General features: G+C 45.0%; 1 long non-coding RNA gene across 1 annotated transcript; it reads left to right on the top strand.

The window, feature by feature from the left end:
• The first annotated feature begins 7849 nt into the window (after positions 1–7849).
• Positions 7850–14028, top strand: LOC311426723. The gene is made up of 3 exons (XR_014686983.1): positions 7850–8214; positions 10393–10450; positions 11527–14028. It is a non-coding gene; the product is annotated as an uncharacterized lncRNA (long non-coding RNA).
• The last annotated feature ends 2084 nt before the right edge of the window (positions 14029–16112 follow it).

Here is a 16112-nt window from a genome sequence, read left to right as displayed (position 1 = left end):
AACCTAGCTTCAAGATGTCTCCAGGCCATGGATTGGATTCTAGGAAAAAATAAAAAATAAAAATGGGACTTAAATATCTAGCCTGGGTAGCTGAGGCTAGATATTCAAGCAACATGGTTTCAGTTTCTAGCTCCTTTGCTTTCTGTGTCACCATAAGTGGTTTCTCCAAGCTATGACTGTTGGTAAAGTAGCTATTGGTCAAGCCAGAAAGAAAATTGAAACCCTGGCACTGTGCCTCTCTTGGCTCTGTTCATCTTTTTTGCTAAAGGGTGTCCAAGCAGTTCAAACTGTCAGTGTAACAGCTGGTGCCAAAGTCCTTCTAGGAGGGATACCGAGCTAACTTGTCTGTATCATATTGGTCAGTGAACAGATATACAATGCTAGGAGTATGAGCCACATTGTTTTTGAACTATCTGATGTAGTGAAGATATGATTAGACCTGCATGAAAGCTTAACATAGGTCCCAAGCTTTTTTTCCTGTCATACTGAAATCCACTTCTAAATCCAGGTATGCCTCTAAAAGTTAGAAGTGCAATAGAAGTGTGAATTCAGGCCAATGACTGAAATGCAGCATAGACACACCATGTGCTACAGTTCCGTGCCTGCAGAGCAAGAATAATAGGAGTGTTTAGAGGATATATAAAGACTGTGCAGCAGGGAGCTGTATGAGAGAGAAAAAGGCTCTCTCTGATCACAGTATATATTTTTTTCTACTTGCTCTGCATGATCATATTGAGCTTGATATTAAAATCTTTAAGGTGAATTTCAGCACAAAATTACTTATCTACAATAAGCCTATTTTCTAGCATGATCATGCTAATGCAATTTGAAGCCCTCTTGATTTGAATGTGTTGTATCCACTTGTGAAGGCATAACTTCAAGTATGTGACATTTAGAAGTGGCCATGAAACATTATTCTGCTGTAATGATGTAATTAGTGTTGATAAAATAATCACTGATGCCAAAGCTGTCAAATGGATATAAAATGATCCATTTCAGGGATACTTCTGGAAAGTCAGTAAGAATATGTCCTTTTCTTGTTCATCAAAGTTCCCTTATTTGCAAATCAATTCATGAGTGGAATCAGCTGAGCACACTCAGAAGCACTTGGCTCTGGCTGAAGGAAAGCAGCATGATAGTGGAAGAAAGATGGAGGGGAGGCAGCTTGGCAGGCACTACCTCAGTCGTAGGTATGGAAAATATGGATTCTGTGAACACATGCTCTTGGGTTCTGGATTCAGTACAGTGTTTTCCAGATGTAGCCCTTTCTTGCTTTGTGCTTCGTTTTGTCATCTGTTGAAACAGGTACAAGATCGTTCCCAATTTATAAGAGTGTTATATCTGTGAAACACTATCTGCTTGGATAAGATGAGAGTGAAGGTTGAGTGTTTATGTTAAAATGAGGAGATAGAAGAGTTCTCAAACTGATGTGAAGTTAGAGCTGCTTCATCCTAGTACAAGGAGTTCAGACAGTGGGGAGGGAAATGGAAAGGGTTAAAGCTTCCAAAAACACACCTGAATCTTTCCTTCACACACTTGCAGCAGGACGCAGCCTCACCCAGAACTGCAGACCACTCTGTCATGACAGTTTTCTCAGTTCATTCTCAGAAGGAACTATATATTTTGTTTTGTGGTAATATATTAGGAAATGGAAGAAATTCTGGCAATTCTTGTTCACTAAGCACTGAGCTAAAGTTACAAGGGAAAAACTGAACCACAGTGTTTTTCTTCTGATATGTTTTTTTAAGTGGCTTTCACTTTTGTATTTTGTCAGTTATATTTTCAAGTTAGCTATTTACTCTGAACAGAAAATAATACTATTTATGAATCACTTGAACGATAAACAATAGGCATATTGTATAGGCCATAAAGGCAGAAAATTCTTTGAAATATTGAAAAACAAACTGAAAACAGTTTGTCATGCAAACAATACAACATGGGCTTTAGCATGCACTCAAAACCCCTAAAACTTCACAGATTTAGCCCCAAGCAATAGTGCAACAGGCAACAGTCTTTTACTGACAACCATCAAGCACTGTCTTCAATCATAAGGATATAATACAAGAAATGAAGAGCAGACCACTGAGGTCTGAGCCCAGAAAGGAAGCTTGTTCAGCAACAACCTCTGCACTGTAATGTGTCCTTTCCATGCTCTACATACTACGATGACTATGGAATTAAAATGGTTCACAGGTAACAGATACCTTATAAAGTAAAGACCATCCCAAAAGAAACACAGTTTTCCTGATTTAAAGCTGCTAATATATAGGTCCTCTTTGGACTATGCAAACAATCAAGTAAACTATAGCTTCTTTGGGTGCGGCTTAAGGACTCGTGCCACCAGGTCACCTACCCCTTACACAGCCTGTTCCACCCGCAGAAAACACCTTGTAACACAACCATCATTGGAAACATTATACCACTGTAGAACTGGCAATCCACAGAAGTCACTTCACAAGCTAATGGGGGAATTTAAAATTTGTGTTCAGCCTAGTGCTTCAGCCCTGAGGCACTGTTGCTTTATCGCTATCAATGCACCCTTATGTTACAGCTGTGCAGCTTTCATACAGTCTGTAACTGCATTAAAAATGCCTATATAGCTTATTTTCAAAGCATAAACCGATAGTAATGATAGAATCATAAACATCCTGAGTTAGAAGGGACCCACAAGAATCATCGTGTCTAACTCCCGGGTCCCCAGAGGACTACCCAAAAATTAGACCATGTATCTGAGAGCATTGTCCAAATGCTCCTTGACCTCTGGCAGACTCAGTGCCGTGACCACTGCCCTGGGGAGCCTGTCCCAGTGCCCGATCACCCTCTGGGTGCAGACCCTTTCCCTAACCCCCAGCCTGACCCTCCCCTGTCCCAGCTCCATGCCGTTCCCTCTGGTCCTGTCGCTGTCCCCAGAGAGCAGAGCTCAGCGCCTGCCCCTCCGCTCCCCTCGTGAGGGAGCTGCAGGCCGCCATGAGGCCTCCCCTCAGCCTGCTCTGCTCGGGGCTGAGCAAACCAAGGGACCTCAGCTGCTCCTCATATGTCTTCCCCACCAGACCCTTCAGCAACCATCTTCTCCTCCAGACCCCTCATCATCTTTGTAGCCCTCCTTTGAATACTCTCTAATTGTTTTATATCTTTCTTACACCGTGGCACCCAAAACTGCAGACCGTGTTCAAGGTGAGACTGCTCCAGTGCAGAGTAGAGCAGGACAATTCTTGATGCACCCCAGGAAATGGTTGGCCCTCCTGACCAAAGTACACTGCTGCATCATGTTCAGCTTATTGTTGATCAAGACCCCCAGATCCCTTTCTGTGGGGCTGCTCTCCAGCTTCTCCTCCCCCACTCTGTATGTATAACCAGGGTTGCCGCCTCCCAGCTCCAGAATCCAACACTTGCTCTTGTTAAACTTCATAATGTTGGTGGTTGCCCAGCTCTCTAATTTGTCAAGGTCTCTCTGCAAGGCCTCACCACTCTTGACAGACTCAACAGCTCCACCCATTTTAGTATCATCTGCAAACTTGTTTAAAAAACCTTCAAGTCCTTCAACCAAATTGGTTACGAAACATTGAAGAGGTCCTAAAATGGAGCTCTGGGGAACCCCACTAGTGACCGGTTGATGTAACTAACTGCTTTTACAAGAACCCTCTGGGCCTGACCCATCAGCCAGTTGTTCACCTCTCTTGCTATGCTTTTATCTAACTGTATTCTGATAATTTTGTCCAGAAGGATACTGTGAGAGACAGTATCAAAAGCTTTACTGAAATCCAGAGAGATTATATTGCCTGGCTTCCTTTGGTCATGTAGAAGGGTGATATTATCATAGAAGGAAATTAAGTTTGTTAGACATGACTTTCCCCTAGGGAACCCATGTTGGCTCTAACCAATGACTGTGTTGTCCTTTAGGTGTTTTACAATAAGAATAGTTTTCTCCATAATTTTACCATGCACTGAAGTGAGGCTGATAGGCCTGTAATTGCCAGGATCTTCTTTCTTACCCTTCTTGAAAACTGGGATCAAATTTGCCAGCTTCTGATTGACTGGGACCTCTCCAGTTTCCCAAGACTGTTAATAGAGAGAGGTCCCGCAATGGCATCCGCAAACAGAGTGCTCACAAACCAACCAGCCTGATTGATCAAAATCAATGCCTTTAAAGCATTTTCCCAGGGCACATTACTAATTAGTTCCCTGAGCAGTCTGAAGTTTGCTCTCCTCAGATCTGGGAGAGCTCTTCCCAACTGTGTAGAAAAACAACACTCCAAAAATCCCATTGATTTCCAGAATTACTTCCTTTAGGCTCAATATATGAACATGCACACACCTGTGAAGGGGATTTGCATCCACTTCTTGATGGCCCAGGCCACTCACTGGTGAGCACTGAGGAGCATGGACATGCATGGACAGTCAGCCCATGAAGGAGTCACACGAGAGCCTGGGACACCTTCCCACTTCCCTTTTATTGAGTCAGGGAGTTGTGGATATGGCTTCCTCAGCTGGATCACACCTTGCCCAAGAGCTGGCATGTGCACATAGCATTTAGCAAGAGGACCAACGAGGACCCTGCTGGATACACATCATTCCTTTTCCATGACTTTTCTTTTCAGATATCGATTCTTTTCAGGTGTCGATCAGCTGATCTGAGTGAGACTAAAGCTTAGGTGGGCTGTTTCAGACAAATTACCCTCCAGTTGTAGTTCAAAGATCAGACTGCCAGTAGGCACTGAAAAGCCCAGGCTCACGTTCAGTGAAAATGTGTTACCAACTTACTTAACTCAAAAGTCATTAACTGATCTTTTGCAGCCAGCCCAGAAGCCAGGCATGAACAGTGCTGTGAAGATACAACAGACACATGCATAGACAGGTGCACAGGCAAACGGCACAGGGAGAAAACATGCAGGCTTGCATGCAGTATCATGCAGTATCTTGGCAGGGAGCACAGCTAAAAAGCTGTCCTCCTTGCTGTGTGCAAGTTGTCCCAAGAGAGTACTTTGTATGATGACCAAAAATCATGCTTTTATTACACATGATCAGTTCTCTAGATGTGGCTTTGGAAGGAATATTCTCTTAAAATGCTTGGCTATCATTCTGTGGCTGCAAAACATAGTTTAAAATGAAAAGGCTAAAGCAAGTATAAATGTCTGATAAAGTTGCCTGCAATGTTATTTGGTCATGAAAATTCACAGCTGATTGCAGAGAGTGGCTAGGACACAGTACAGAATTACTAGGGTAAGTATTCATGTACATGAGTGTTAGTACATAGGGTTTTATACCTTTCAGGCATACAGGTACAATATAAGTTGTCCAATCACTAATTAACACATGCTACTGACTACCAATCACAGTAAAACTTAGCAAAGCAACTTACCTATTACTTCAGCCATCCCTGCATTCAGTTTTGTACTAGTTACTTATCTATGACACCAGACTCTGTGGGGTGAGGGGGCTGGATTTCAAGGATGTGTGAGAGGTGGCTAGGATGCGAGTGTTATCCTGGTTGTTTTGCCTGCAAGGCTACTTCTCTGGCCATCCAAGTAGCTAGGCCTGTATCTCTGGGGCTGACCTTGCAATGAGCTGATGTCCTTCAGTTTGCTTGCTTAAGCACATACAACACCAAAGTCCCCAGTAAAATTCCACTGATCAATGTATGATGTAAACCAACACACTGTAATACTACAATGACTGATCAGCACAATTATTAGGGAAGAAATTTTCATCACAGTTTCAGCAGACTGGGAAATGTCAAGGGAATGGAAATGGAGATCAGCAGAGTGTCCTGAGGTATGGCCTTATCTAGAAATGGGGGTAGTTATAGTCCAGCAGGAAGAGTATATGAGGTAAATGAGTACACTAGGTGTATGGGAAAACATTGCCCATGCTCACTCTGATTCCATCAGTGAACAAAATTTTAGAGGTAGAAGAAGTTGATCCAGCCCAAAACAAGAACCTAGTGGGCACCACCAGTGGTGAAATGTTTGTTTCCTTCTTCAGCCACTAGGGTAAAACCGTGGCTGCTTCCTCTGCTTTATTAATCTCAAATCTCAAATAAAAACAGAAATTATTCTGTGTCTCTCTGTCTTCTCCTTCATTACTTCTTTCCTAGTCCAGATTTGTCCAAGCACATCTCATATGGGAGCTTCATTTACCTCCAGTGAGTTTTATTACTGATATCTGGTGATTTCATTTTTTTTTTCCTCCTCTAAAGCTATTCATCTGGTTCAACAGAATCTGACAGCAGGACCTTGTAACACTGGAGTGTCTCTTTATATCCCGGCTAAGTCTGTGGAATAGTCTCCTCAAAGGAGGGGAGCAACTCCGAGCAGGCCTGTCTAAAGCAGAGGGAGGGCAGGCAGGGTGAAGAGCTCTCTTCTTCCGGGCAGTCTCTAAGGCTCTTCTCTCCCATTTTTTCTAGCATTTCTTACAGACTGCCAGGGCAAATCAGGTATCCTTCTCTGTCATCCCATTTCTCTGACAACAGAGGTCGCTCGAGATGTAGCAACTGCATAGCACAACACAGACCGCTCTACTCTACTGCACGTGAATCAGTGCTCTAGCAAAAATTGCCTGTTCCCAAATGTAATTTACAGCCAAATGAAGAATTCATCTGGAAAGAAAAGCACAAGTTTCCCTAAGTGGCATTCATCAGAGGCAAATATGGACTAAATTCGTTTTTGGTCCTTTCTTTGTTTCACTTATGGAGTTGTTTGACAGTGAAATTGTTGTTCTTAGGATTCCGAGTTTACATCAGCCTGAGGTTAATGGTGATGAAGTTGTTTCTGTCTCAGACGCAGGGCTGAATTGGGCAAATGTCCTTGAGATAAATGAATGTGCCTGTACATGCGTGTGTGCACAGTAATCCCCTGGGAAGCAAGGAGAGGAGAGTACCATAGGTGATAACACTGCTCTCAGGTGAGGGATAAGATTAAAATTAAAAAAAAATGATTGAAACGAGGCTTCTGGAGTTCCACACTTAGGCACTGAAGGAAATACCTTTCATTCAAAAGTGACAAGCATCCACAGCTTGTCACTTTTTTTTTCAGCTTACACACTTAAACAGACTTTGGGGTTGATGCAGATAGTTCTTAAGGTTGAAACCTCCACTATACGGAAAGGTGATGAGGAATGGATGGACTTCCACAGCCCTCCATGGAAGTTTCATTAAAGATCCCTGGCAGCTGATCTCCAATCAGAATTAAAATGGGCCATCAGCTATTTTATATATTTTCTTTCAAAGACTGAGACCCAAGTGGAGTTCAGGCTGGTTGGCTATGTTTATTGAACATTTTAAATAGTGATGTGCTTCAAGTTGGCTAAAAAAAGTTATCCTAGAAGAAGGTGGTACAGTCTTTAAAGAGGGCTGAGTATATTTTTGTTTGTTTTGTTGTTGTTTTGTCACATTATATATTTTAAATTTTACTTCGTATACCTTTAAAAATAAAAGCACATGTTTATCTGTGACATACAGTCTCATCGCTGAGATCATCTCTCTCTCAGATCTTGCATTAGAAAATAAAGCAGATATTCAGAAGCATTTCTTTTTTTTTTCAATGCAGGGAAAATTTGTTTGTTTGTTTGTTTTGTATTATTGGTATTATTTGGTATATATATATGGTATATTGGTATATTTGGTATTACTATATTTTTATTTTATTTTATTTTATTTTATTTTATTTTATTTTATTTTATTTTATTTTATTTTATTTTATTTTATTTTATTTTATTTATTTTATTTTATTTTATTTTTCTTCCACCCTCTTGGAGTGAGAGTATTTGCTGCTTGTCCTCTTGACAACCTTTATTCTGCTTTTCCTTTCCTGGAGGTTGGTCTTTGCTTCCAAGAGAGGGCAGCAAACAAGCACAGTAACCGCATGCCTGCCCCATGCTAGGTCACATGGGATTTTTTTCAAGGGGTCATTAGTACAGGAGCTGTGTCTGTGTTGTACTATAATTACTGCTCAAAGCACTTAGCTACTGCTAATTCATTCTCACTACAAAATCAAGCCTTCAGTTTGTTCTCTTTTCTCCGTGTGTGCTTTCAAACAAAAGAAATCGGCCCAAAGTTTTGCTGACTCATTAGAAAACCAGCCCTGCGCTATGGAAGCATGATCAAACAAACACCAGAGGCTGCTCCGGGGACTTTGTGTGGAAGGCACAGATCCCTTCTCTCTGCGCTCCCACTCCTGCAGCTTGCCAGGGACTAACAGTGAGTAATGAACAAAAGAGGTGTGTAAAGCTGTGCTACTGCTTTATTTCAAAATAGCAGGTATCTTCGTTGTTCAGGCTGACACCTTCTTACTGCAGACCGCGTGACTGATAAACCACTGTCCTGCTCTGCAGCAGGCAGCATTTTCTCTCAATCCTACCAATCCTGTAATTTCCAGAGCTACCCTCTTCCTGTGCAGGCCTGCATGGCCAGGTCATAACATATCCTTAAAGACATGCTTATCCCAATATCCATTGACTGGACCTGGGCTGAAGCTGTTTTGGAAACAAAAGTAATCTGGTTGGTTTTAAAACAAAATTTATTTCTACCACAGCAGGAGCTGCAGTGTTTAGGGCCCTGCCCCTGGGGGCAGTAGGTCCTCCTGCCCAAACCATGGGCATGGCGAGGTGAAAACACCGTGTGAGGGCAGATCTTCAATTAGAGAAGCAGGTGCTACACCCACGGCTGGAGAGCACCCAAGGCTCTAGGGGTCAGACAGTGCCAACATTTAATGATGGAAGAAGAAGAAACCAGGCCCAGCCAGTGTGTGCAGCACTGAAAGGTGTTAGCACTGTGGAGACAGCAAGAAGCAGTAGGTGACTCTTGCCACAGGCCTCACGCTGAAACATGAGTGGGTTCATACAGGCCTAACTTCACAAACAAAGAAGGGAGAGCTGTGGGTCAGCCCGAGGCGTGGCTGGGGGCACCCTTGGTGGATTGCTTGGGGAAGGAATGGCTGGGAGAGCACTCAGTCCAGCCCTCCTCAGGCCCGGGATGCTTTGCCACAGAAGCCTCTCCACCAACTCAGGTTTGTAAAGGGTATTACCAGTATTAAAAACCTCAGTTCCTCCAGCTTCTTTGCACAGAGGATGCTCCTTTATGTTTAGCTCAAGCTGAGCAAAGAACTATTAAGTTTTCTTCTTTCATATTGCCTTAATTCCTTGTAGATTTTTTGCTTTTTATTTCTCTTTCAATTTTTTCCTTTTTTAGAAAGGAGAGAACAGATGCTAGTCATGTCAGCAAATCACTCCCAGGTGCGTGTGCTTGTCATGACAGGCAGTTCTAACCCCAAACAGCAGCAGCAAGAGCCTATCAACCTGATTACAACTCAGAGACCTCAAGCTAATTAATGAACTGCACGGCCAATCTGCCAAAATCTGTGAGCCTGCAAGCACAGCTCCAACATTTTGCAGTGGTAATGAGAATATTGAGGCTGTTTTCTATTGTGACTCTGCACTCTAAGGTGATATAGAAAAATCTGAATCCAGAACTTGCTGCAGAACAAACCTGGTGTTAAACATGGACCAAACTTTGCAGGGATGCCTTGTAGTAAACAAATCCTGGAAAAATGAAGTGATGCTGTGAATGGCAAAGCATAGCTATTATGCTACTGGCAGAAAATCTGGATGGACATCTGCATGCATTTCAGTCTTACACCTCCTTTGTCAATGCTCTTAGCAAACAGGATCAATTACAACTCCCTGATACGTGCAAGGCAGCTGAATAACTTCCTGTCCTGTGAGAAGACCCCTTTTGCTTTGCAGGCTACTGATGCACTGAAAGAGATGGTCCAGGCTTTGCAAAACAAGTGGGGAAATTTTTCTAAGAGTCTACAGGTAGGCAACAGAGAGAGAGAGATGGAGGTAGGAAAGGATGAGAGAGAAACTAAAGTATTTATGGTGAAATAACTGTGAAGGCAGACCATGTTCAGAATAAAGCAGAAGTGGTATTCTTTTATGTTACTTAATAAAGGAAAGCAATCTCTTCTTTTTGATAAAATTAGTGGTAAAATTCTCTGCCATGGCATGTTAATAAAGTACCACTGAACACACGCTGTATATCAAGGCATGACTCTCACCCAGCCTTCTTACAGGCTTTTTGTCTTTGTCTTTTGTGCTGTGCCAGAAATGCATGGTTTTCTATTAAAAATCTGCAGCTCTTCACATCCTGTATTTGATACTGGAAAATGTAAATAAAGAAGCAGTATTAGTCCTTTGTGAAAACTATACGTTATGAAAGGCACTCCCTGAAGAATGCTGCTGCTTTGAGAAACAGGCATGTAGATGTTTTTTGGTTTTGCTACATTTGTGATTTTTTATATAGAAAAACACATTTTGAGATGTGTTTTGTAATTTCAGTAAAAAAACATCTTGGGTTATTTTGACTTAACTTTTTTTTTTTTTTTGGTACATTTTCAGCGGAAAAAAATAAACAATTGTATTGGAGATAATGAGGGAGACTGTGTTTTTCTTCAAGGTAAGTGTTCTCAGCTGAAGTTGGAAAAGGAGAAGAGTGACAGAAACTGCATCTTTTTGAATCACTTGTATTTTGAATTGCTTTCCAAATATCCTAGCTTCTAAGCCAGTATGAATACATTTAAGATGGATCTTCAAAGGTGCTTTTTTCCTGCTGTGTTTGATAAGTCTGTTCTTTGTGATTTAGTAAGCCACCTTACATTAGATTTAAGTATAGTTTTGTATTGCTGGTGTGGAATGTAATTACTAAAAGAGCATTGGAAATCTTTGCCTTTTTTTTTTTTTTTTCTGGTGGAAATGCAATTAGAACATGGCAGTTTGTTGTTATTTTGTTTGGTTGTGTTTTTTTTCTCCTGAGTGACTGAAAAATGCCTGTTCTGAATGTGAGGACAGTCAGCTCCAACTAAAACAATTTGTGCTTTGCTGAAGAGAAAAGACAATGAAAGGGGCTCTGGTGTCAGGACTGGCGTCAATGCCGTACCAGTGGGGAGGCAGCTGGCATGGTAGCTGTGCCGCTGCTTGCATGCAGCATGACTGGACACGGTGTCTTGCATTCTGCCTCTGTTCCCTATTTTGCAAGCAAGTAGAATAACATCTGCGAATCTTTGCCTCAGAACTTCAGGGTGAGAATCAGTTACAGATACATTGCCTGCTCCATCCACCTGTGGGTCATACCCCTATGCCACAGGGAAGCAAATGCATGCATCCAGGGGGATGCTGCGTGCCTGCAGTCTCCTGGCCCCACCAAGCCCTGAGCAGGGAGGGGGCTTTCAAGCAGCCACCCCTACTGCACCTGGTGCTGGGTGCAATGCCCACTGGTGACAGGCAGCTGCCTGCAAGCAGAGGCCATGGTCAGGGGGGTGATGTGCTGCACTCCCAAGCCTTTCCATTACAGTGGCAGTCACTGAGCCACCAGAGCGCCTGGAGCAAAGCCACAAGGAGGGTTTCAGCTGTGGGAGGGTTTCTGAGTTCCTCTGCCAGTGCTGATTCATGTAAGTGCTGCTTATGGTATTTCATTTTTTTTCCCCCTGGTGTAAATTGACGTTTTCCTGTGATGTTTGAAATGGTAAATGTAAGACTGCGTATCTTTACTGTACGGCATATAAACCATACTGGTGGGAGGATTATGCATAGAAGGCAGAAGGAAAGGAGAACTGGAAAAAGTCTCAGAGAAACAGGAGGAAGAGTGGTCTGCCCTGGGCTGTTATGCAGCCAAATGTTTCCAAAAAGGGAAGCTCATTCTTGGGCTCAGAGCAAACCTCAGCAACCCCAAGACTCCTGTTCCTGAGCTACCAAGTCAGTACGTTGCTGTCAGCTGTTGTTTCCACCTCTGTGAAACCATTCAACCTCTGTAAAACCATCTCTTCAGGCTGCTCCCAGGAGGCACCAGTTGCTCTGCCAGGGAGAAGCCCAAACTTGCAGGCGATATCCTACCATGGAGCTCCCAGGCAATGTTTGAGGGCAGAAGTCCCCAGGTCATTCACATTTTGATGCTGTTCTCCTTCAGCAGCTATTTCAAATGAAAACTGTTCCTGCGAAGTGTTACTGTCTGCTCACACCTCTGCATGCTGCCACTGCATGCTACGTTACTGCTGCTGCACCCAACCTCGATTTCTGAAACCTTTACCTTTCCCATAGCCCGATGTGTGCCTGTGTCCAGCCCTTCTGGTGGACTTACCAGGATTCTGGGTGTGCTGCCCAGCTCGGGGCACAACTGCCTGGCCATTGAGAGCCTGCCAGGGAGTTACAGACTCCAGCCAGATGAAGCTCCGGTCACTCATTTTGGGCTGTACCCTCTGCTCATCTGTGCCTCCTGCAGGTGTCTGCATTCCTGCTACCCGCAAAGTTCCCAGATTATTTAATTCCCAGTGTTAAAAGGGTATGCAGGGATACTGTGGCAAAAGGAGGAAGTTTGCATCCTGCACTAAAAATGATGAAGGAATGTGTGTGTCGTCCCGCTGTGACCTGCCCCTGTCTCACTCCTGTGGATGCGACTGATGGAGAGGCTAGCTGGGTCACCCCACCCCACCTCCGCTATGGTAAAAGAGTCGTGAGCATGCTGCTGGGTGAACAGCACTGCACAACACACCAGATGCATGGAATTAAGCCCGAAGCTGAATTACCTCTCTCTGGGAGAATCTGGAGCACTGTTGCCATGACTATAGCGTTTGCAGACTCCCGCCTGCATCAGAGCAGGCTGCAGTCGGCAGCCTCTGCACCACCTCCTCCCTCTGGAGGTCCCAGATACCACCACACCACCACCTGTCCCCTCTGTACGCCCTGACCTGGCAGAGGTGAGAGACTAGGACAGATCCTGGGGATGCTGAGCATTGTGACATGTTGCTGCACCATGGGACGGGGGGCTGCAGAGACCCCCCGGTTTGACCCACCTCTTACTGGGTGGCTCACATGAGGAGACACCTTGCTTGGTGTGCGGGTGCTGAACAGCACAGGAAGCACATTGGAAAGTTTCTCTGCTGCATCCCTTCCACCCCAGTGGTGCTCAAAGAGCTCTGAAAGCTCAGCAGCAATCTCTGTGTCCTGCTATCTGCAGCTGCTAAGCAGGGACACAGATCCTTACGTCGCCACCTGTGTTTTATTTGCCAAGACTTATTAAGTGGAATAAGCCATTTGCCATTTTTCCTCTCTTAAATGTACATTCATGTTGCAAAATCTCTGGCACAGATCTCAGATGCTTCCCAATCTACTTGGCAAATGTGAAACCTAGCTGCCACGTCACCCCGCCCTGCATTCATCCTGCAGAGAAAGGGCATGGTAAAACTAGAAGCTCTTCTTCTCGGAAAATTGCCATTCTCATTTGGCATAACCACTAGAAGGGGAAAAAAAATCTCACTGAGATACAGCTCCTCGCCCTTCCCACACCTTCTCCTCATTTTTCAGTGCTGGGGATGGTTTGCCTGAGCTCCCTGGCTGACAGCCAGAGTTGGGGGTACCTAAGGAAAGAACTGTGGCTGTGTACTCAAGGTACTAGTGGCTTAAATCCAAGAAATCTATAACTCCTAAATGAACCAAGGCCATCTGTGGAGAAGATGTTTATTAAGCTCAGTGCTGTTACTGTTAAAAAGCAAGCAAGCAGCTCCAATCTGCTCCAAGTGTGTCTTCCGAGGCATGTTTGCAAGAAGCCCTAGTAAAATGTGTTTTAGTAACCTAATCTGCAGGAGAAAAAAAATAAAAAAATAAAAAAAGAGTGGATGCTCATATGCTGGAGGAATAGAACAGGCCGCCTAGATGTGCAGGGAACTATCTACAGGGGTGTCTGCTGCAGACTGGCTCAAAAATGCAAAACCCCTGGCTAAGGGATTGGACTGGATGATCCTCAGAGGTCCCTTCCAGCCTGCACCATTCTGGCACGGTGCTGAGGGTCCTGAGGGTTTAGGTCAAGCAGGTTGGGTGTTTGGGGCTCTCCGTGGCCAGCAGCAGCTCCAAGAGAAGAACCGCCCTGGAAATGTCACCGGTCTTTCTGAGCAGACCAGACAGACAGGTGGAGGAGACACCCCTGCACAAGAGAACTGAGAAAGTCAATGGCTGAGCCCCAAGTCACAAAAAACAAAACAAAACAAAACAAAACAAAACACTGCCTCCTAACCTAGAGCAAAGCCGGGCTTGGAAATGGCTTTCCAACTGGTCCATGCCCTCTGCTTCTCCTGCAGTGAGCTGGAGCTTGCAGTCAGAGGCAGATGCACGGAAAAGTCACTGTGGTCTAATAGGAAGCGACTTACAGGGTTGAGAGGCTGCAGGCTTGTGTCTGACCTGCTGCTGGCGTATATGGTCCGAAGGCAGAAAAAGAGAGCAGAAACCCACTCCTGCACACACCCACACACCCAGAAACCACTGTGTGCTGGTGGCCCTTGCCACCAGCCTTGTCCAAGCTGCAAGATGCTGCTGCTGACTGCTGGTGGCAGCTGGGGACAGCTAAAAGGCAGGGGCACCGCTGGCACTTGCAGCCAAGGTCCGGGGCTGGCGTAGCAGCAGCATGCTCAGGGTGTTCCCAGCCACCCCGCAGCTCCTGCAGAAACCACCACACACCCGTGTCGCAATTGTGGCCGCTGCCTGGTGCTCTATTTTTATTTTTTTTTTGTCCCTCATTGCTTTCGGTAAAGGCAGCATTTCTCTGGTTTACCCCTTCTGCTGACACCTACTTGCGGGGAAGTAGCTTTACCGCAGAGATGCTTGCTTCCAACGCTTGGGACTCCCCAGAGCCTGCTGCAGCTCCCTTCTTTTTCTGGAAGTATTCTGGGGAATCAGCGGAGGGGGCTGCTCTGATGAGCTGAGGGAGCTGAATATGCGTATTGCCAAATGCCACCTCTAGCCTGGTAGGCTTCATGGTGGGTGAAATGTCTGTTCTATATTTAGAAAGCAGAGGATGTTATGTATTTTCTATTCCACCCACTGTCGAAATCTCGTGAGTTTATTAACTACAGTTCTGTGTATCTTCACCAGCGCTGTCAGGTCTGTCCTTGCCTTGGCCTGGGTGCAAAGGAGGGAAAAGAGCAGGAGGACAATACTGATGGGGTAAAGGAGGGCAGCACAGAGACAGTGAGCAGCCTCCTGCGGGGTTTCACTTGTGTAACATACCAGAACAGGTATAGCCTGCGGGACATGAGAGGCCGTGGTGTCACAGGGACACAACCCAGATTTTAACAGAGCAAAGGTTTAGTGTCATCAATCACCTGTATGTGAAGCCACTGTGCATTCCCAGTGTTGCTTTGGTGGAGGATCCCACCACAGCAGAGCATGGTTCACTCCTGGCCTAGCAGCATGAGCATCACTGGCTCTGTCTAATAATGGCATGGTACGGGCACAGCAGGCTAATTTTTAACCCATTTGCTACCTACAGCTTAGCCAACTGATGACTTGAAACAACCATACTGATGAATATGAGAATATTTTGCAAGTGGCAAATGTTGCTCTGGGAGATAATTTCTTTTTGGCAGTTGCTTTTGTTACGTTCAACTTCTGCTGTGTTAAATTTACAGGTTTTGCTGCTTCAGATCTGCTATGCAGCCTACTGCAGCCTCTCCCAAAAAGCCAGAATACTGTCATCAGAGAGGAAACATATGGTCACACACAGGCTAGCTGGAGTTTATGAATGGATGCACGAATTCAGGTGTGCAGGTCATTCACAATGCATGTTAGGAGGACACAGAAACACACAGTCACAACAGGGCTGAGGTCGTTGGGGACCTCCACTGCTCCAACCCCTGCTCCAGCAGGGCCACCCAGAGCAGGGTGCCCAGCACTATGTCCAGGGGTCTTCTGGAGATCTTCCCAGGGAGGAGACCCCACAGCCTCTGGGCAGCCTGTGCCAGGGCTCGGTCACCTGCACAGCAAAGTGGCCCTCCTGGTGTTCAGAGGGAGCCTCCTGTGCCCAGCTGGTGCCCAGTGCTTCTTGTGCTGGCACTGGGCGCCACTGAAAAGAGCCCCACATCTCCTTTCACCCCCCAAGTCTTCTTTCCTCCAGGCTGAACAGTCACAGCTCGTTTAGCTTCTCCTCACAGGTAGCCAGCAGAGGAAGAAAATTGAGTTTGCCTTCTTAGAGGGAAATTCTGTTTTGACAAGCTCGGCAAATACTGACCTAAAGCTAGGTGCACATCTGCCACCACTTTTAACAGCAGAGATGTCAGAATCCCTGGGAACTGCAA

This window comes from Aythya ferina (genome assembly GCF_964211825.1).
Source record: "Aythya ferina genome assembly, chromosome: Z".
Taxonomy (NCBI): domain Eukaryota; kingdom Metazoa; phylum Chordata; class Aves; order Anseriformes; family Anatidae; genus Aythya; species Aythya ferina.
Note: the sequence above shows the minus strand (reverse complement) of the source record. Positions and strands in the feature narration are given on the sequence as shown.